Below are 22,474 nucleotides of genomic sequence, written 5' to 3'. Positions count from 1 at the left end.
TTATTATTATCATGGTAACAGTATTATTATTATTATTATCGTGACAACAATATTATTATTATGACTCATCGTAGCAGTATATTGTTATTATTATGTTCTCATCATGGTAGCAATATTATTGTTATTATTGTCATTATCGCTATGGTGGCAATATTATTATCACCATCATGGGAGCATTACCATTGTTATTATTATCATCATGGCAGCAGTATATCATTATTATTACGATTGTTATTATTATCATGGTAGCATTATTATTATTATTATCATCATCATGGTAACAGTATTATTATTACTACAACTCATGGTAACAGGATATTATTACTATTATTATTTTCATCACCATCATTGGAGCAATATTATTATTATTATCATCATGGTAGCATTACTATTGTTATTATTATTCATCATGCTGGCAGTATATTATTATTATTATCACTATTATTAATCTCATGGTACCAGTAGCTCATGTTGCTTGACCACTTGCCGTACCCCAGACACTGTGGTCGCTGGCTCATATTTAACAACTCCTATCAGACTCTCAAAAACCCAAACAGGCCTCTTCCGTTCTCGTCCTCATTGACATATTGAGACCCTGGGGCACAGAGAGGTTAAGTCACTTTCCCCAGGCCCCCCAGCCAGGAGGTGGTGGAGCCAGATTACGCCCCAGGCAGGCTCATTTCAGAACTCATGACATCAACCAGCACCCTGCGCTTCCCCTCTCTATAAGATTTGCACATCAGCTGCTATACTTTGTCGGCCACCCTCAATTGGACACTTAATCACAGTGTTGATTAAGCCAAATGGAGAATCTGGAGGCAAAAAAAAAACAACATAAAAATCAAAACTTACACCTGCTTCCCTTTCCATCAGTCTCTCCATTCTTCCTCTTCTTCTCAGCTGTCTTTATGGACCCACCTCCCACTTAACTCCTTAATTTATTTGTTTTCTTACGTGGCAGGCAGAATTTGGGCCTCCCAGAACTTCACCCCCTGGAGTGATACCTGCAAATATGTTATCTTACATGGCAAGGGGGGCTTTGCAAATGTAACTAAGGTCACTACTCTGCGGACCTCACCTAAGGAGATCATCCTGGTCGACCCCATGCCATCATAGGAGCTCTAAAATCAGAGCTTTCGACCTATAGAGGGCAGAAGAGGAAGTCCAAGATTCAAAGCATGAGCAGGTCTTCACTCGCTGTTGCTGGCTTTGAGGATGGAGGGGGCCATGTGGAAAGCCTGCAAAGGAACTGAATTCTCCCGACAGCTGGTGACCTTCAAGGACCCCGAGTCCCAGATGAGATCACAGCGCCAACCTGTAAATTAATTTCAGCCCTAAGAGACCTTGAGCAGAGAATGGAGCATCACGCCAGACGTCTTATCTACAGAAACCATGAAATAGTGAATGAGTGTTGTTTTAAGCTGCTAAATTTGCAGTAATTGGTTATGCGGCACAGGAAACCGATACACCCTCTCTGTCCACTAAAATTCCTCTTGCTTTGCCCCTGATGAACAAGTTCTGCTTTGCTTGCCCTCCTCTGACTTCAATCCTTAGCAGAATTGGGGACCACTCACGACCACCTTCTTCTGAGAATCTTCTCCTAGTTTTCCCTCTTTCTCTTTGGTCTCTCCTTGTTGGTCTTTCTTGATGACCCAGTTTCCTCTATCTGACTTTCGATTATCTTCGTGTCCTTAAGACCAGCCCTACATCCTCCTCACTGTCTGCTTCACTGGGCAATCTTGTCTTTGCTCACATCTACCATGCATCAATGACTCTCCCATGGGTGTCTCTCCCAGCTGTCTCTCGGCTCTACCTCCGTATGTCCACCATCTTCTCAACAGTTCAGGAAATTGGGTGAGTCTCCTGGATGAGTCTCAGGTATGTCTAAACAAACCCCAAACCTGATCTTCTCCAGTAACACCTCTTTCAAGAGGTCCTGTTGGGTGAACCAGAACCTAGGAGGCAAGGCTTCCAGATGCCACCATGCTGAGAGGAAAAAGAGAGACCATCTTGTTCACTAGTCCTCTCTTAGGAGGGAGAACAGTTTCCCCAGAAGCCAGGCCCCCAGCAGACATCCTCTCCCATATTATTGGCACCATTGCTTGGGTTGCATGCCCGTTCCTGGACCAATCATGGCCAAGGGACCAGCCCTGGAGGAAGGCAGGTGGAGGCAGTTATCCTGAGGGATGGGCTCAGAGGAGGGGAGCAGAGAAAGGCTGAACAAATCAGAGATTGCTTAAGAAGGGAGTGTGGGTAGACTCCAAGACAACCAGAAATGCCCAGTCTACCAAGACATGGGGCTTCACTCTTCTTAATTCTTCATCCACTACAGAGCAACATCGCTGAAATCATTAACTTTCTTTTTTCTTGCAGAGGCATCGCAAAACGGAGATTTCTGCATTTACAAAACCAAAGTTTCCAAATGCATATCTAATTGAATTCTTTGAAGGCATTTAGGTTTAAATCTGATTGACAAAGGTATTTCTTCGGAGCTTAATTACAAATGCACGCGACGAGACTCATTTCTGAAACTTCTCATTTTTTCATCCAAATACCCAGAAAGTCGAAAACAAACAAACAGAGCTGTAGGCACAGCTTTCGATTGTGTCAGCAACTCAATCAAGCCACTTGTTTGGTTTTAATTAGTGGAAGTTTGGCTTCAGTAGGAAAAACATCATTTTGGAAAAGAACTTAGTTCTAGAGTCGGAAAATTGTCGGCAGTGAAGGAGAAATAAATGCCTCAAATTGGCCACGGGAAAATGGATGTGATGGTAAATGCTGTGTATTTTTGTTTCAGCAGATAAAAATGCAATTTATCAAATAGGCATTTGGAAACGTGGGAATCATAGCCGCAGTTTCATGAACAGCAAAGAGATTTTGAATTATCATCTGTGACATCCAGTCAGTATATACAAGAACGTAATGCCGTATTTGTGGTTTCTTTGTGAAACATATTTTAGAATATATTTTTAGAGATATGTACATATATAAAGAAAGAGCCAAAACATGGATGTGAAGGATACATTCCAACTTCACAGTAGTAATGACTCTGGTGAGAGGAAAGGTAAGGGATGTTTTGGGGCTGTATATACCTTACACACATCCCCATCCCTATCTCGCCCATCCAGATATCTTTTGTAACAGAACACTAAAATTTAGTTGTCCAGTAGGCACCAAGATACACCAGATTTGAAATTTCAAGGTGAGATACACGTCATCAATTCAAATTTACAAAGAAAAGAGAAAGATAGAAACTGGCTTGCTGACTCTTGTTCCCCCTTGTTCCCCCCTTTGGAAATATGAATGAATCTAGACAATTTGCTGCAGATTTTCATAGGAGGGAGATTATGCTGAGAACCTTTCTGCATCCTGGAAGATGCTTGTTTTTTTTGTTTTTTTTGTTTTTTTTGTATCAGTCTCTTACAACTAAAATTATGTGGCATGACAAACAATCCTAAATCTCAATGCCCTAAAATAATACGTATTTATTTTTCACACCTGTGGGTCTGCGGGTCAGCTAATGTTGGAGAAGGGAGGCATGGTCCTCCCATGGAAGATGACTGAGGGCAAAGACAGGAAGAAAAAATTGTGAGCGTCTCCTGCAATCTACCATACCTTCTAACCTCACACCTGGGGAGAAGGGTCTTATTTTCCATTGACATCTTCATAGCCAGCCTCCATCCTTTTCCTCCTTGCTCCGAGCCCCAAGAGGACATGGGCTGTATCTCCCAGGCTCTTTGGTCCTCCGGCTTCAGGGTGAGTTCAGATGATGGAAGGCCCTGTCAGGAGATTCGAGGATGGGACAAAAGACAGTCTAGGATGTTTCTTCCCCATAACATTTCCTGTTGGGTTGCTGGCTTTAGGGAGAGAGGAAGCAAGGTTGAGCCCCCTGTTTGCTGATGCATACATGGTCTATCATTTCCTTCTTCCATCAGATAGTGGTTCAATCACTATTTTTGTATTTTTCTTCCCCATTTGCAGTTTTTAATCACATTTTATATCTTTGTTCTCATAACCCGTATTTATGCCAACATGTTTTGACACTTACTAATAGAATCGTTGTAAACAGCATACTGTTAAATTAAAAACACGCTTCTGTCCCATGGCCTTATGGTCAAATGAGTGAGATAAAGCTTGCCCTAAACAGATGAAACGTGTATAGATTTCTTCCGTTATTTCGTACGCTAAGTTTCATTTTCATGACCATGTTTCTGAAGTCTTATCTGCGCCATGCTGCATCTCATACAAAGTGTTGTAATTAAAAAAGAATAATTTCGTAGGTGAAGACATTTCATACCTGAGTTGGAAACCATAGGAAGTAGATTTAAAAGTCTGCCTTTTAGTGGATTTCTTTTTCCTAACCCTCTGCTTGTACATCATAAGAAAAATAGCACGTTTCCACCTGGCTTGCACGGTGGAAGATGAATTGCATCGCCTAATTAGCACCTAAGTGATGCAGGCAGATGGGTTCTCTCCCATTCCTAGAAGCCTCCGGGGGAAGAGATTCTGACAGTTCCCTCCAGTGACATTTGAAATTAGTCTGGGGGACACAGGCACCAGCTCCTCTGGGAGCTGTTGCCTCGAGCAAATAATGCACATGACCATTCAAGTTTTCCATTGCCAGTTGGCACAATTCAATAAAGCTCTTGACTGCCGCCTTCTCAAATTCATTCCAACACAACAGCCCCCAGTGTGTGCCAGCCACAGCGCGGCCAACACTGCTTACACCAGCCGGGGCTTAAATGCCTCTCCTGGCCCAGGGAAATGCACACGGATCTTATCGTCCATTTGCAGCCTGGCGTTCCTTCACTGTGACCATGACAGGGGGACAAGTCTAAGAAAAATATCTTAGAGAGGACTGCCATGTCTGTACGTTGATTGCTCACATCATCCTTCTCCTGTTGTCCTAGCATATATCAGCCACCCAATTCCTTCCTTGGTGTCTCCCAGCCAAAACGCCTCTGTGCTCTCTCTCATAGCCCATATGGAATGCAAACATCTTGGGTGGTGGAGAAGACTCTCTTGAAGAGCATGGGCGACAAGGGGCCACGAGGTGCTCCAGCCCATGCTTCCTTGCTCCGTCTCCATCAGGGTAGCATCCATCTCTTCTTTCTCTGTAATTTATTTCCACCATGCTGACTTTCAACATGATTGAAAGAAGGTCTTTATCATCCTTTCAACCTTCACTGAGGCAAATTAGTTTATCATCCACTGGGGGATGGGAATGGACCAAATGATAGGTTCTACCCCCCAAGATCTTGCAAAGCAGTTTCATGCCCCCCAGCCCGCTCTGGGACCCAGCTGGCTGCTCATGTCCACTCTCACCCAGGTCTCTGAAGAGGATGCTTGTCAAAGGGCTAGCCAATTAGTCAGCCTCTCCTCCTCCCTGTCAGCATCACGGGGTAGGCAGAGTCTGCATCTGCAACAGACTCTTTTTCCAGATGAGGTCACGTTACAGGTCTACATATGCGTTTATCCAAGAAGAAATACTCTGGGGCATTTGAGATGACCGAGTCTCTAAGACCTCGTCTGCAACTCTGATGCAATATTGCTGAACACCACCTCCAGGTTCTCCGTGGTCAGGAAGCTTCCGGCTTCGTGAAGAACAGGATCAGAAGATACGAACGCTGCGATGACCCACTCTTCTTCACATTTCTGTTGAATTGGTGTGTGTGGTTGGTCTCCCAGAGTTAGAAAAAAAAGACTGTCTTCACGCACAACACAAAGGATCGCTCTGGTGGAAATGCGTTTTCCGGATAGTAAAGTTTCTATTATTGAATGTTGAGATCGTGACGTTGCAATGTGTACCCTTGCCCCACGCAACCTGCCCAGGATCTTGTAACGTTCCATCAGAGTCTTGCATCTATTTTCTTTCTTTCTCGTGCCTTCACATTGAAAGAAGCAGAGAAAACGTGGATGATGAAGCTGGATTTCTCAAGTGTTTATGTCTAAACATAAAACATTAAAATGGTGATGGACACTTACATTCTGCCACACGGCTTCTCCTTAAAGCCAGGGGTTACAAATGGTGACAAGATTCTTTTCTTCTCACATCCTAACAGTACAAATGCAGATGGATTGCTAAAAGTCATTACTGTCGGCAACATCTTGGGAGTGAAAAATATTATTCCTGGCTCCAAAGGCATCAAACATTCCTTTCTGTCCTCCTTCCCCTCCCTCAAACACATAGGACATCAAAATGGCATTGTTTTCCATATGGTCCCACTAAGCCAACAAGAGATGCAGCAGGCAGGAGACAGGTGTGATTACAAGGGAGGTTGATCCATTGAGACCATGTTAGCATCTTACGAGCTTCATTTTCACCCCATCTCCTGTTTCTCTCTCTCTCAGGGATCCCATCGCAATTCACAGTTTCAACAACCCTCAGGTTTTTAGAGAGCAGGGCTGTAAAATGGAGATGAGCCACCCAAGTGGAATGCACATGGAGAGACACGCCACATCCACGTGGCCACCAGGACGATGCTTGGAGGAACAGCTCTCGCCACGAACTAACTCATTCACAGCTGAGTCCCAATTCTTAGGTGCAAGAATAAACATAGTAAGACTTTGAGTTGCGTGGGTTAGATTCCTGGGGTGGCTATAACAAAGTACCTCTATCTGAATGCCTTAAACCATAGAAATTCATCCTCCCCCAGTCCTGGAGACCAGACGTCTGAGATGAAGGGGTCGCAGGGCTGCGCTCCCTCCGGAGGCTCCAGGGGAGGGTCCTTCCTGCCTCTTCCATCTCCTGGGGGCTCCAGGCGTCCCTTGGTTGGTGGCAGCATCCCTCCCATATTCTCACGGCACTCTCTCTGTGTGCATGTCTGCATCCAAATTTCCCCTTTTTATAAGGACACCCATCGTGTTGGATTAGGGACCCACCCTCTTGCAACATGACCTCATCCTACATGATTAATTACATCTGCAATGACCCTGTTTCCAGATAAGTTCACATTCTCAGGTACCAGGGGGTTAGGACTTCAATGTATGGATTTGGGGGGACACAATTCAGCCCATAACCCAATGGAGATCCAGAAATCCCACTGTAGCCATCTTCCCTCATCTCCTCTGTCCTTGTCATTTCCTGGAAGTGTCATCATTGGCACCATAAGAGTTTTTCATATAATATTTTCAGTCCCTCTAGGGGGCGACCTTCCTGAGGAGTAACATAACAAGAAATAGATGCAAAGCTTGTACAAATTTAGGAGTTTTTGCACCTAAATAACCTGTAACACCACCTTATAAATATTTAGCATTTTTTAACATATTGTGGTTTTCCACCCCAGACTGTGGGAAGTGTGGGCACACCTCACTTCCCCACACCCCAATTCTGTGCCATAATTGCCCTTGCCTGATCCTGGACCCCCCCTACACCTCTCGAGTGTCACGTGAGTGAAAATTTCAAATCGCAAATTGTCACTTTAAAATAGTCTCTTCCCAGAGGCTGAACGAATTGTCTCATAATGTTCTTTCTTCACCGAGAACACTCTGCCATGATCATTCCCTCTCTCTTTTAAGCTCAGCGTGCCAAAATGAAGAAATTAAAAGTAATATTATAATATGGAACCCATGCATCCTTTTGCAATAAAAGAAAACACTGAAATAACACAGAGTCAACAGAGACTGTTGATTTTAAAGCTTTTCAATAATTTTATATAATCCCTGTAGATCAGACAGAGAGCTCTGAGAATGGTCCGTGTCTCCATCTGCAGGTCCAGTGGAGGTGCCAATCAAATTTGCTTCACGCTCGGAGTCTTCCGTGAGGTCCCCCCGCCGTTTACCACAGCTGTAGAAACACGGTTTATGCAACTTTCACTCCCAAATCCAGAGTCATTTTATCATCAGAAACTCTGTTTCTGTGACTCATCAAGGGAAAAAAGCAACTCTCCTGAAATTTAGTGTTAAATAAATAGTAAGAGACACAGAGGGGTGATTGTTAGTCACGAGCTTGAGAAAAGACAAAACTTAGCCAACGGCTATTATGGGGCTGAACTGTGTCTTCCAAAATGCACTTGTTGAAGTCCTAACCCGCAGGATAGGTGGCCTTTGGTGACAGGCTTCTCTCACCGAGCATCGTGGCTTCAAGGTGGTGGCATTTTGCAACATCCAATAGCGCCGTGCTTAACGCCTCACTACAGACGCAGAATAGGCTGGGCATACAGGACGGTGAACATACCAGCCTCCCGTGAGCAGAGCAGACGCTGAGCCAAGGCTCGAGGAGGCTTGTCATGGGCTGGCACCACCTTCACAGAGGTCATCAATAGGAAACGAAGGCCCTGTCTACGGGGCCGCTCTATTTACAGCTGTCGGAGCAGCCGTCCCAGCCCACGTTGGCATTGTCTCTCACGCCTTCTCAGCTTGCCACCAACGCATGGTCTGCAGGGTACTTACTCGGTCAGATGCCTCTGAAACTACGAGAAAGAACAATTGAAACAGTCCACGTTCTGCCACTGGCCCTGGGCACACCGAGTTCACCACCCCCAAAACCCCGTTTAGTCAAAGCATGATTGCCTAGGAGGGAACACAGATGAATATCTTTGATCCCGAAGGTTCAGGGCACAGGGGCAGACTCTATCACCCCAGCTTTGTGAAGCCAGATTTTGAGAAGTCCTCTGAGATTGTAAGAATTCATATTGGTTCTCAGAACAGAAATAACCTTATTGGGTTTGCTGATTGTTGAAGTAACACACACATATAATTTTTAAATATGTGTCATGGGTTCAATGGTATCCCCCAAAATTCATGTCCACCCGAACGCTCAGAATGGGATGTTATTTGGAAATAAGGTCTTTGTAGAAGAATTAATTAAGATGAGGTTGTAGGGGAGGAAGACAATTCCTCTACCCTCTAGGTTCTTCTAGTTGGTCTAAGAATTAAATTGACATGAGACAAAATAACAGGAGAAAATCAAACACATTTAATAACATATATACGTGGGAGAAACCCAGGGAAACTAAGGATCTCATGAAAATGGCCAAAGCCACCAGTTTAAATACCATCTTCAGCTAAAGACAAAGGAGGATATTTGGGGGGGTGGGGGTGGTTTGAGACTTCAACGGGGAAGAAGGCAATTTACATGGAAAAACAAATGGTTGGTAAAAAAGTGTTTGCTGGGCCATCTACAGACGATGGGACCCTAGAGAGAGAACGTTGAAAAAAATGGGCTTAGCAAGGTCCCTCCCTGTCTGCCACACCCAGAGTTATCTATGGTGATGGCCTGTCCCGGGGACAGACTTTCTGTCTTAAATTCTTTTAGGCAGTTAGAGGGAAGGTCGAAGTTTCTTTCTGAGTCTTTTATTCTTAAAAATAAGCAAGCCAAAGAGACACATTTTGGGGTGGCCAGTTCTGATCCCCTACAAGGTCATCTTGGATCAGCATGGGGCCTAAAGCCAATAACAAGTGTCCTTATAAGAAACGGGAAATTTGGAGACATAGAGGGAAGAAGTTCATATGACAACAGAGGCAGAGATTGGAGTCATGCGTCTACAAGATAAGGAACGCCACGGATTGCCAGCAGCCCCCAGAAGCTATGAAAAGGTCATGGAGCAGATGTCCCCTCAGAGCTTCCAGAAGGACCAACCCTGCCTGCACCTTGATTTCGGATTTCTGGCCTCCAGAACTGGGAGAGAATAGATTTCTGTGGTTTTAAGCCACTTAGTTTGTGGCTCTGGGTGACAGCAGACCCAGAAACTAAAAAAAATTTATATGAAACAAAGCAAATCTTTATAAGATAGAAACGAGACCCCTGCCATTTTTCTCTTCTGCCACAGATAAGCACGTCTCAGGGTTTGGCACATTTCTTTACTGGGCTTCTAACACCCATGTGAATGGTGTGATTCCCCACACAGATAGCATCCTCAGATTCACGCTCCTCTCTCACCAGCCACATCCTCTGCACTTGAAAATGTGTTGGGACCATCTCTCCATGACAATGACCTGGATGGTCCACACTTTTCTCCCTCTGTCCCCCGTGGAGAAGCACCCCCACATACTTAACCGAGTCCCAATCCTCACGTCCGTAGCAGGTTTCAAGTTTTGTACATTTATAAACAATGTGGCAACAGTCTTCTAGGTCAAATCCTAATTTTCAATGTTTATTCTCAGAAAAAAACCCTGGAGGTGGAATTTCTATCTAACCGTAATGCCAGTCGCTAGCCCAAATGGGTGTGACCATTTACACGGAGCCAGTTTGCCAATTTTCCCAACACTCCTAGCCAGATAGGGTCTTTTTAGTGTTATTTTTAACCTTCCCAATATCAGGTCTGCTTCTTGGGGAACCCCAACTAATGTGCTAATTGCCTCCATCACTGAAAGGTTTCTCCGTGTCCCCCGTGATTTCCATCAACAAGAGTCTCCTCCTACGCCCACCTTGCAGCTTGTCACTCTTTCCATTTATTTTCACACATCCGTCTCCATTACTGAGTGTGGGCAGTGAGGATTGGGGTCCCATCATCGTGAGCCCCACCTGAAACTCTCTGGCCATTGCCCCCTCCCCAGCTTAGCGTGACGCATCGTCCTGGGTGCTGAGTCCTCTTTCCGATCAATATGAGCCCACGTTGCTCTGCACATCCCAGAGCAACACATTCACTTCTCTGGATACACCCTCCAGGGAGTCTGACTCCTGGCCAAAACCTTCAGACCTGACCGGAGACAATCGCACAGCTTTACCTGGCAGGCCTCATGGGGAAAGATGGCCCAACTCCCCACTCCAGACGTGGTGCAGGGCCAGTGCACTGCAGACTCTGCGGGGAGCCACAGGCAAGGATTCAGGCCCTGCAAGCCGGCCCCACGTGCCTCCATCCAGACGTCTCTTTATGGGGGACCCTTGGCCGGTGCACTTTCCAGGTGTCTCTGCCCAGACCACCTTATCAGGGGAAGAGGAGAGACCTTGAAGGTCCTTTTCTCCCTTGGACACAATACTCAGCACTTTTCCCTCCTAGCCCTCTTTGTAACATTATAACTATTATAGATAATGGAATATGTAATAGAATCTATGTATATCTATATGTAAAATGGGAAAACCCGATGTGACCAGATTGTACTATTATATATTCTATTACATATTCTTATTATTCTGTTATATAGAATAATTATAATACTATTCTAGTCACATGTCACTTAATGACAGGGACACATTCTGAGAAATGCATTGTTAGGCAATTTCATTGTTGTTCAAACATCACAGAGTGTACTTACACAAACCTACATGGCATAGCCCAGTACACACCTAGCATATATGGTACTAATCCTATGGGACCACCATCGTATATGTGGTCCATTGTTGACCGAAATGTTGTGATGTGGTGCATGACTGTATATCATCCATTATATACATAATATCATATATTATATATAATATTATACATGTGTTATGACGATAGTATAGCTACTGTAGACAATATAACATAGCATAGAATACACATCTGTCTATATTGCGAGGTGGGAAAATCCTATGTTTCCTACAAGTTGCACTGTGACATATTCAAACGTATATCATCTAAAACATTATATAAAATATAATACGTTACAATGTTATACACATATTATAATGTGTTAATATTGTAACTATTATCGACAATAGACTATATAATACAATATATCTATATGCAAGTTGGGAACATTGCACAACTGTCTACTCCATATGTAGCATGTGTTACAGATATATGCTGTATCTCATACAGTGCTCTGATTTACATATATGATACAGCAGGAGAATGCGCAATGCTGCCACCGGATGGAACCACAGAAACCACCCCACCCACTCTCTTCCTTGTCCTTTTCGTCACCGAGTCTCTGCTGATGGGGGTCCCTGATGTGCAGAACTGCGCATTTCCGTGTGGCCTCCAGGCAAACAAACTTGGATGCACAAATGTGTGGAAATAGTCTCTTACTCCACACAGGCTTCAGTGCATCCTCGGGAGATCTGAAAGCCCCCCCTCAACAGGGACGGGAGCAAAGGCTTCAGGAACATTACAGACCAGGGCAGCAGGTCACAGCTCAACTGAGAATCAATGCCTCTCGGCTTGTGTTGATCTATGCGCAGAGTGGACTGAGACAGACCCTTCTTGGAGCCCATGGCTGAGCCACGACTGGCGCTTGGGAAACAAAGCCTATTACACCTGGGGGCTCCTGGGGCTTCAAGGGGGCAGCTCTGAGCTATTAAGGAGAAAGTGTAACGAAAGAAATGCCTACCAGCTCAGCGGTTCTGAAGCCCGCTGCATTTCACCATCCCCAAGGAGACATTAGGATTCCTGTTGCATAGCCCCCACCTTGGATCAAATAAATCTGAGTTTCTGGGGGTGGCCCCATATCAGTATTTTTTAAAGCCCCCAAGGTATTCTTAGGTGCGGCCAGAGTGGAGAACAACTGTCCAGGAGTGACAGACCAGGGGTCACACGTGGACAATTCACAGCTTTCTTGCGAGTACGCAGTCCAAATAAAACAGCAGCAGCCCATGAATGCCCTTGCACGCTCCCTGCAAAGAAAGCCAAGAGGGAGAACCTGAAATGGGTAAATCCAAGGAGAAAGAATCTGTGTACACAAAACTCGGTAGTTCGAGAAGATGGGAGCAAAGGCATTTGAATACAGACACCCTAGACAGGCCTGCTCCTGAGGGGATGATGGAAACATTGAGATCAAAACACGAGATTTCTGCAAGGGACCTGGATCCACGGCCGACCGGAAAATCACACATCCACATAGTGTGAATCCGGGTTGTTTCTTTCCCAATTCGCTGGCAGTCCCTGAAGATCGGGAAATGATGATTCTGTAATTACTTACACCTGGGGACCGGCAGTGACCAGCCCCACGCAGCTCCCCCCTCTCTTCTGTGAACGGCACGTTGTAATTGCAAGATGGCGCTACGATCCAGCCAATTGGTCCAGGCGAATAAGTACACATTCGATCGATGTGTTTAGTGCAGCGTAGCATCTAAATTTCATTAGATCCCCCAGTGCCGGGGCCAATGGAGCAATGCCTTTGGCTCTTTTAATTAGAGGTTTACTCAGGTTTGAAATATATTCTGGGCTGGAGGGGAGATACCCAGGACACCCTCAGGGCCTGTTGACATATTCAAACATATATCACATCATATATGGTCAGGGAGTGGGGATTTTGTGGGAACCCCACAGGTGGCCAAGGAGTGTGATGTTGCAGAGAGAACAGGATGTATATCAGAGGAGAGAGACGAGTCCCCAAGTCACCTGCCCCACTATTTATTATAAACAGTTAGCGTTTACTGAGATCCCAGTATTTCACAGGCATTTAGTCTTTGAACCCCCTTGACAACTCTGCCTGGTAGGTACGGTCAATACTCCCGCTTTATAGATGGGGAAACTGAGGCACAGAGAGGTTAAGTGACATTCCTGAGATCCCTCTGCTGGTGAACGACCCAACTTTCCCTGTCAGCTAAGGTTCAAAACTGGGAAACACTCTGATTTCTCTTTCTACAGCTCTGCTTATCTCCCCTTGGCTGAACAGGTTGACTTAAGACCATCCAATCTCTTCAGAAACTTGAGCTTATTGGCGGCCTTTCTGAAAACGGCCCAAACTACTGGTGACTACACAGAGAAACACTTCACGTGCCCAACAATAGGGTGTGTGTCCTAGCTGTGCCAGGAAACCCATGGTACCCACACCCCTGTATCCTCCTGGGAAGGGTGGCCATATCTGATCCATTTGTGGGCACCTGAGCTCAAGGAAGCCAATCCGTCCACTCGCCAGTGGCTGATGGCATCGCCCAATATGGCTTGCAGAGCCAGCTGGATTCTCTTTCTTGAAAATGCTGGGCCGTCTTAGTACGTGCAGGCTGCTATCACAGAATACCACGGACTGTGTGTCTTATAAACAACAGACACTTACTGCCCCCAGTTCTGGAGGCTGGATGTCTGATATCAAGGTGCCAGCAGATTTGGTGACTGGTGAGGGCCATCTTTCTGATTTGTAAATGGCATCTTTTCGCTGTTTCCTCACGTGGTGGAAGGGACGAGGGAGCTCTCTGGGGTCTCTTTTGTAAGGGCACTAATCCCATTCATGGGGGCTACACCCTCATGACCTAATCACCCCCCAAAGGCCCCACCTCCTAACACCATCACCTTGGGGGTTAGGGCTTCGATATATGGATTTGGGGGACACACAAATATTCAGTCTATAGCATGGGCTAAGAACTCTTGAGAGCATCAGGGCGTCCACTGAGGCCAGAAGCTCAAAGATGCTGAGGTGGAGAAAGTCCACTGAGGCAACGATGGCCACATACAATGCAAGGCCCCCTGGGAGAGAGAGCCATGCGACGCTCATGGCGTGTGGAGGGTGGAGAAGTAGAATCAACTCGCACAGAGTGGGGAGTCGAGCTAAGTGTGAGCAGCACGGCAGATAGCCAAGTGCCCACTGCCACCTCCTGGGGGGTCTTGGAGCCCACCTGAGGGCCCCCAGTCCCTGCTCCCCCAAAGCCATGAACACGTGAACAGAACCAGTAGACCCCATGACCAAGGTGGAGCCTGTCTCTTAGATGCAAAATCGTCCGATTAACTCAACACGCAAATTAAAATGTTCAATGACCCCAACGCGCTGCACAAAATGTCTCAAAACAGTGCAGATCCGAAGCCACCATCCACCGGGGTGAGGCTATTTTGAGACGTTGTTTTCTCTTTGCAACCAGTCCTTTTAATAACCACAGATTATTGGACCAACTCAACGAGGAGCTGACCCTAGGCTCGGTGATTTCATAGCAGTTGGGGATGACGAGGGTTTATAGTTATTTAAGGTCTCCACATAAGACCCTAAGCAACTCGGTTGTCAAAGTTATTTTAAGGAGATCAGTTAAATTATTCAAGGGGCAATATTAAAGTCACTGAAGGAGCTAGAAGAGCAGGCATTGATAAGGAAAAGAGTATGTGCATGTGTGTTGTGTGTGTGCAAGAGAGAGCAGAGAGAGTGCATGCGTGTGTGGGTGCAAGGTGTTTCTCTAAGTTACTATGTGGGAGGACAGGAGGGGAGGTAAAATGTGAGAACTTAACAAATGTTTACATTATAGCAAGTCAGTTGAATGACACTACTATGGAAGAGAACAAAAAGAGAGTATTTAGATTGTATGTGGTGACACTTAACGGTATTATAGAGTGATTTGCCTGCCCCCATGTTTAGGGTAAAATGCACTATTCCAATCCTGCTAGATAAATTTTTTAGAGATCACTGAAACCTAATCATGTATTTTAACCACAATGCTTTTCGGCAGAAATCTTCCTCAAGCATCTAACACCTTTTGCCTACTTTGGATGAGTTAAGATTATCATCATTGATGACTTGCTCTAGAAAACCATAATAACAGCAGCACTGATTGTCGCTATTATAAATAGTTCCTCTATGGCAGACACAAGCCTAACTTCACTTCATTTCATTCACTTAATGACGCTTTGTGAAGGCACAGCTATTGTCCCTCATCTGTGCATATGGGAGGATTGTCCAGTCCCGCCCATTTCTGGTTAGATGGACCCATAACTTGAGTTGCGAGTAACAAGTTATGAGTGGAAATGATGTGCATCACTTTGGATCCAGAGCATTTAAATGTTAAAGCAAGACCCTCCAGGAAACTCTCTCTCCTTTCCTCTTGTTCTGACCAACGTGTGTCTTGGACGATGGTGATGACACAGAGCAAAGCGCCCAGCCAGCACTCCTCAATGGACATGCAGCACAAGCAGGGAATATAACCCCATTGCTTTAAGCCACCAAGACATTGGTGCTGTTTGTTCCTGCAGCATGACCTCCCCTCTCCTGGCTGATACCAGCCACATGAGTGGACGCAGAGAGACCTGTTGGGTAGACATTGCAATGGTGACTTTAGGCAGGATGGAGGCAGTAGGAATGGTGGGAAATCCTCAGATTATGTACATACTTTGGACAAAGGATTGGCTGCTGCATTGGGTTGGGTGTGCCAGATAAAAGTGGATCTGAGCAATTTGGGGACTTATGGCCTGAGCAGATGGCAGAACTGATGAGCTGTCACTCACTGTGCCCCCAAGGAAGACTTCCTCTCTTCCCACACTTCATCCCTTTCCCACACACAGGATATGTCCCCCTGTCTCCCAGAGGAAAACATTCCCTTAATTTTCGCCCCTCTCCTTCAAATATGCCTCATCCATTTTTATCTTTACTCATCCCCTTGTGCCTTAATGGAGGAGTGAGCCCATTCCCCAAGAAGACTGTTCCTCTTCTCTCTGTTCCCAACAGCTTCCAGAGAGGAGCTCTTGGTACCACACCTGCATCCTTCTGCCCACATCCCCCAGGGTTACCTCCTCTGAAGGCTTTCTCAGGTCCAGGATCCTGCTCGAGCAAAGAACTGGGGAATCGATGCCCCATCTTCCCTGCATCCCTCAACTGGTACCGAGGGGACATGGTGACTCAACTCTGATCCACCTCCCCTTTGTGTGGGAGGATGGTAGGATGCACACTTGTGGATTCCAGAATGCCTTCTCAGCATCCTCTGTCATTGCCCAAGTGGCATCTGTCTTGAGAATGCATCCTTATGGCTGTTTCTCTACTCAATCTCCCTTCCCCACTCCTCGCTGATTCCTGGAATCTCCTCTCCCACCCCCCAAATTACTCAGATTCAAATCCCTCACTCAGGATCTGCTTCTGGGGAAAACTGACCCACGGCAAGCATCCCTTCCCATTGCATCCAGATGCAAGTTCGGGAGGGAACAGGTGTGGGAGCTTCGTGTTCAGTCTCTTGGTTTCCAATCTGATGTATTGATTGAGACCCTGAACCCAGGTTGTTCAAATCCCATCTCTGCCACCTGGGACATGTTCCTTCACCTGTCTGTGCTTTGGTCCTCTCGTCTCCAAGTGGGAATAACCATGGTGGCTCTTTCACGGAATGGTTCTAAGGAAGAGATGTGTGCATAGCTAGAAGCTGCATACCTCTGTGCCTAGAACTCATGCGTGATCCAGAAAGATTAGCCACCATTTGTAATGTTCTCCCTGGCTGTTTCTTTTTGACTTACCACGCCCTTAAACAGTCTATCCTCTCTTCCTCATGCTCCTTATCACAGCATTTTTGAAAGAATAGTTGATGCTCAGTGCCGTCGCTTCCTTACTCAACATCCACCCCTGACCGTCTACGGCACAGCTTCAATCCTCAACTCTTTGCAAAACTCATCGTTAAGAAAGTCACCTCTCACTGCAGAGCTGGGCTTCCATTTTTACTTTCTTTCCGATATCAAGACTCCCCAGCCCTTGACAGTTCTGGTCATCGAATGTCTCCAAAAACTCTTTCCCCTTTTTACTTCCATGTCTCTGCTCATTCTGAATTGTCTCCCAACATGCTGACTACTTCAGTTTCTCTCATGCCTTCCTCTTCCTTTGCTTGTCCATTATTTTTTTTTTTATTTTATAGATTTCATTTTTCCTTTAAAAATGCTGTCCTTCTATACACAGGTCTTGGAAGATCCCAATTCCAACTCAGTTTGCCAACTTCTTTTAAATCCAACGTTCCAGGGGCGGTTCCTTAGATCCTTCTGTCTAGATGTTCCACCAACATCTTAACCCCAAGCAACTCAAAACCTAAGACTTCTCAGCCCAATATCTTTCCCATATTCCCTCCCTCTGTTAATGTTGGCGTCCTTCCTATCTCCCAGCTATTAGCTCTCCAAGCCAGAATCAGCAGTTCCCACAAATTCAGGAGAAGATGGATTGCTCTGTAGCCATGGCAACAAATAGCCACCAGAATGGGTTTCAAACCTGTTTAATTAATCAGCGACGACTTGTCTCAAGAACGTGCTTTGCCAGCTAAACAGCCAGGTCCAGTTCTTACTTCTGAAGGCCAGCCAATCAAGAATAAACTTAATTTAATAAACCTGCCTCTGCGGGCCAACCCATCACCAACAGTCTCACCGAACAACCAGCTTCCACAGATGACGTCGACCCCCCTTCCCCTCTGAGAATCACCCTGTTAGAAGATCACTCCTCTGCTCTGCATGGGGAGGCTGTGGCCGACAAGCACGTCTCTCCCTGACTGTAGGAGGAGATGTATTCTGCTTTCTCTGTATTTCATCCATTGAGTGGAGGACCCATCGTCTTGGACCCAGGTCTTCCACTTTCTTCAGCATCGATGGCTCGCTGAATCTCTTGAGTTTCATCTTCGCAATCTCCTGGAATGGCCCCCTCCTTCCATTCACACCATGGTCTCCCTGATTCACCTCCTCACCCTCTGTGCTTGAGGGCCATCTCAACCCACTGGGGTATTGGGGCAGGAGATGCAAAATCGAGGCCCAATATTATGTGCTGTCTTGACATCTGGTAAAATCTGGCAGTCTCTGTTTCCTTGAACCCCGGATTCTCCTCTCTATCTGCTCCACAGATAAGGTCCCCTCGCCAAATAACCCCCTTTATCACGGGGACTGGACATAGCACCTGCCAGTCCATGGAAACATATTCAAACAGGCCAATCACATTCTCCCGTGGAGCACACATATTGTTGCACAAGCATCCTCACCATCCATCTCCAGAACTCTCCATCTTCCCAAACTGAAACACTGTCCCATTAAACACCAACTCCCCATCCCCTCCACCAGCCCCTGACACCCACCATCTACTTTCTGTCTCTGTGGATCTGACTCCTCTAGGGACCTCATAATTGGGATCACACAGTATTTGTCTTTTTGTGACTGGCTTATTTCACTAAGCATTGTGTCCTCAAGGTTCATCCACGTTGCAGCAGGTGTCAGAATTTCCTTCTTTTTTAAGGCTGAATAATATTCCATTGCATGGATGCACCACATCTTCTTTATCTATTCATCCATCGACGTCCACTTGGGTTGTTTCCACCTCTTGGCTACTGTAAATAATGCTGCAATGAACATGGGTGTGCAAATATCTCTTTGTGACTCTGCTTCAAATTCTTTCCATCTGACTTCTTTTTATCTGTTTTCATCAATGTAGGGTCATCCACCTGATGTTATTTAATAAACCAAAGTCAGAGAGAACTTTCCTAAATTTAATTTTCCTGCAAGGCCATTTGATATGCAAATAAACTATTTCAGCCCAGCCAGTGACAGACAGGTGACATATTCTCTTTCGCACGGCAGCTTGATGAGAAATGTATTAATTGCACGGCTCATCCAGACATTATGATTCCCCGCCAGGTCTGGCTCTGCCTACATCTAGGTTTGTAAATTATTTAAATCCCTTTGGGTTCCCTGATGGGTTTTCCTGTAATTGAAAAAATGCAGATGAGTCTGACCACGAAGACCAGATCCAGGGACTCACCAGCGTTGCTCAGAAAGGGGGCTCTCTGGTCTGTGCAGCTCAGAGGGGTCCACGTGCAGCCCAGCGCAGACGGCAGCCATCCATCCACCCATCTCCTCAGCTTGTTACAAACAGGAAGCTGTAGGGAGGGTGGAAGGAGCCGGGCGGTGGGAGAGAGGGGCCACTGGGGGCCTGATTCACAAGCGGTTTTTGATTGAGCAGTGGTGATGGGGGCTGCGTGGTTTAATTCTGAGAGTAACTCATGGAGAGGCAGGGCTGCACCCCCCTCCCTGGGGTCCTGGGCCCGGGATGCAGGGTTCCTTTGCTGCAGAGCTGAACACCAAATGCTGAACTTCACAAACCAGGGCTCCAAGGGGCAAGGTCTGAGGGCTGTGCCATCACTGATGGCTAGGTTGTGCTGTCCCTGAAATTTTCCTCTGCCTTTTGGGAGATCGTGAAAGTAAAGTCTTGCACCCTGAGATATCAGGCTCCCGGTGGAGAACCTAAACACTTCCTGGGTCTCTGTGTGGGTATCGCTCCAGGAAAAACCCAGCCTTAGATCTCAGACTTCTCCTCCTCAAGGTGCCCAAGGCACTCACACATTTTCATCCAGACCAGGAATCTTAAATCAGTTCCCACTCACCTGCCAGCACTTTCCATGAAAAGATCCCAAGCTGTACATTCCGACGGCCTTCTCGGCCACAAGGGCTGTCCTCTGGAGGGGCTCAGCCCTCACCTCAAGAATGTGGGTCTTTGGGACCTGGCTAACCTTGAAGCAAAGATTCCTTCAGGGAGAACTCCAGGGCCAGCCCCCACGATCTCGCTGCAGAGTTCCCAGTCCAGCCTGCCCACCTGCCCTGAAGATTTTCAGGCTTGCCAGCCCCCACAATTGCATGAACCAAATCTTTGAAACAAATTATCTTAATAAATCTCTTATGGCGACTAGCAGATACATATGTCCTAGGCAACTAATGCACATTACAGTTAATATAGACAACAACACTGTATTATAATCATCCAACTTGCTAAGAGACTAGATCTTTGTTATTCCCCCCACAGAAAAGAAATGGTAATTATGTAACGTGACAGAGGTGCTAACTATTGCTACAGTGACAATCATATTACAATATGTAAATGTATCAAATCATCTTGTTGTACACCTTCAATTTACACAATGTTATTTGTCAAATAGATTACAATTAAAAAATAAATGTTTCTATATATATAGTAATACACAAAATATATATTGTTATCTTTTGTACTATATCAATATACATTCTATATGTATATACTGATATACTATATATATGAGTGTATGTGTGTGTATAGAATCCTGACTGATACAAATGCCGGTAAGAAAAATTCCATGAACATCTCTGGTCCAGCCTGAGTCCTCAGCCCATTGCTTGGCCTGGAGTTTCTCCTCCTCAGCACAGCCAACATTTAGAGCCAGCTCACTCTATGCTCTAGGGGGCCATCCTGTGCACAGTAGGATGTTGAGTAGCATCCCTGGTCCCCACCCACCAGATGGCAGTAGCATCCTCCACCCAGACATCGCCAAGTGTCCCCTGGGGTGCAGAATCGCCCCAGATTGAGAACTACTGGCTTGGACTTATGTGTTTATGCAGGGACTTCACTGGTCCTGCTTGAAGAATCTCCACCTCTTGGTAGGGATGAGCCGGGGCAGAAAGATGCTGGAGGAAAATACACAGACACTGGAAAACCAGGCAGAGGGTTTGAATTAGATGTATTGGAAGGTCCCCCAGGCTCTGAAATTCTCTCATTCTAAGAACACAGCATAAGAGTGTGTGAGCAACCTTATTCACAAGTCTTGAGTCAGCTCCTGGCATCTAATTTTCTCGCCTTCAGTTCACGTATATTTAAGTAGGCAAGGAAGGTGAATCTTGACGAGCAGGAATCTGAGGTCCCAATAGGAATCTCCTCCCCATCATACATGCTGGATTTCACTTAGAGATTCAGAAGTTCTCCTCCTGTGTGGGGATGCATTAGGATTAGCAAGTTATCCCCCCAAGGGATCATAAATCTTAAGGACAGAAGACTGAAGACCAGCTCTGAGCTGTGCTGGTTTCTCTGGCTGCTTTCCAAGGAAAGCAGATGTGGATTTATTAGCCCAGTGAAGCAAAATGTTTTACACTCTGGAGCTGATAAGAAATGAGACATAGCCAGGTCTCTAAAGAACAGAAACGTGTTTCAAGAGTGTCAAGATCCCACAAAGCGACAGTAATGTGCATTTCACGTAGCGTCCCAAACCAGGGCGGAAACTGGGGCATGCGGCGAACTCACGAGGCCGGGAGAGAGTCTTCATTCGATTTTAGACACAAGGAACAGATCTGAGTCATAAGCACAGACACCAAAAAGCCATCCAAAGCAATATGTTCAGGAGAAGATAAGTTTGACTTAAAGCATAGAAAATGCTGTTATTTTCCAGGAGGATGAGAGGCATTGAACGCTTTCGTCCCTTGGCTTAAATGATGGGAGCCTTCGCTTTCCCCAAAACTTGAAGGTGTCCTGAAAGCTCATATTTATAAACACACTGAATGGCGAAATGAAAATCTTGAAATTCCCCAGTTTTACCTGGACAGAAGGGGTATTTTTAAGCTTTTTAAGCCTATTCGTCGAGTTTCATGTGACATTGAGCCAGCATCCCCAGCTGTGGCTTGGTTGCACATCTTGGAGTCACTCGGGGTTCTGGGTTCGAAATGGGGACATCCCCTCCCCAGCTACTTTTTCGAGAAATTGCAAAAACAAACATTTCCATAGAGTCTCTGTAAGTCAAATTTAGTTTACATACCTCTTAAAGACACTGAATTAGTCTGTTCCGGCTGCCATTACAAAATACCATAAATGGGGGCTTAAACAACAGACGTTTATTTCTCACAGTTCTGGAGTCTGGAAGTCCCAGATCAAGGTGTCAATAGAGTTCAGTCTCCGGGGAAACCTGCCTTCCTGGCTCACAGATGGCCACTCTGTCCTAATGTGGCCTTCCGTCTGAGCATGTGCAGAGAGAGATCTCTTCCTCTTCTTATAAGGACACCAGTCCTATTGAATGATGGCCCCACCCTTATGGCCTCATTTAACCTTAATTATCTCTTAAAAGCCCCACCTCCAAATACAGTCACCTTGGAGATTATGGCTTCCACATATGAATTTGAGTGGGACATAATTCAATCCTCAGCAGATGCCATATATTCCTATAATCAAAAAACTCTGCACA

Source organism: Diceros bicornis, chromosome X (assembly GCF_020826845.1).
Source record: "Diceros bicornis minor isolate mBicDic1 chromosome X, mDicBic1.mat.cur, whole genome shotgun sequence".
NCBI classification, from domain to species: Eukaryota; Metazoa; Chordata; class Mammalia; order Perissodactyla; family Rhinocerotidae; genus Diceros; species Diceros bicornis.
This window is presented reverse-complemented; position numbering follows the sequence as displayed.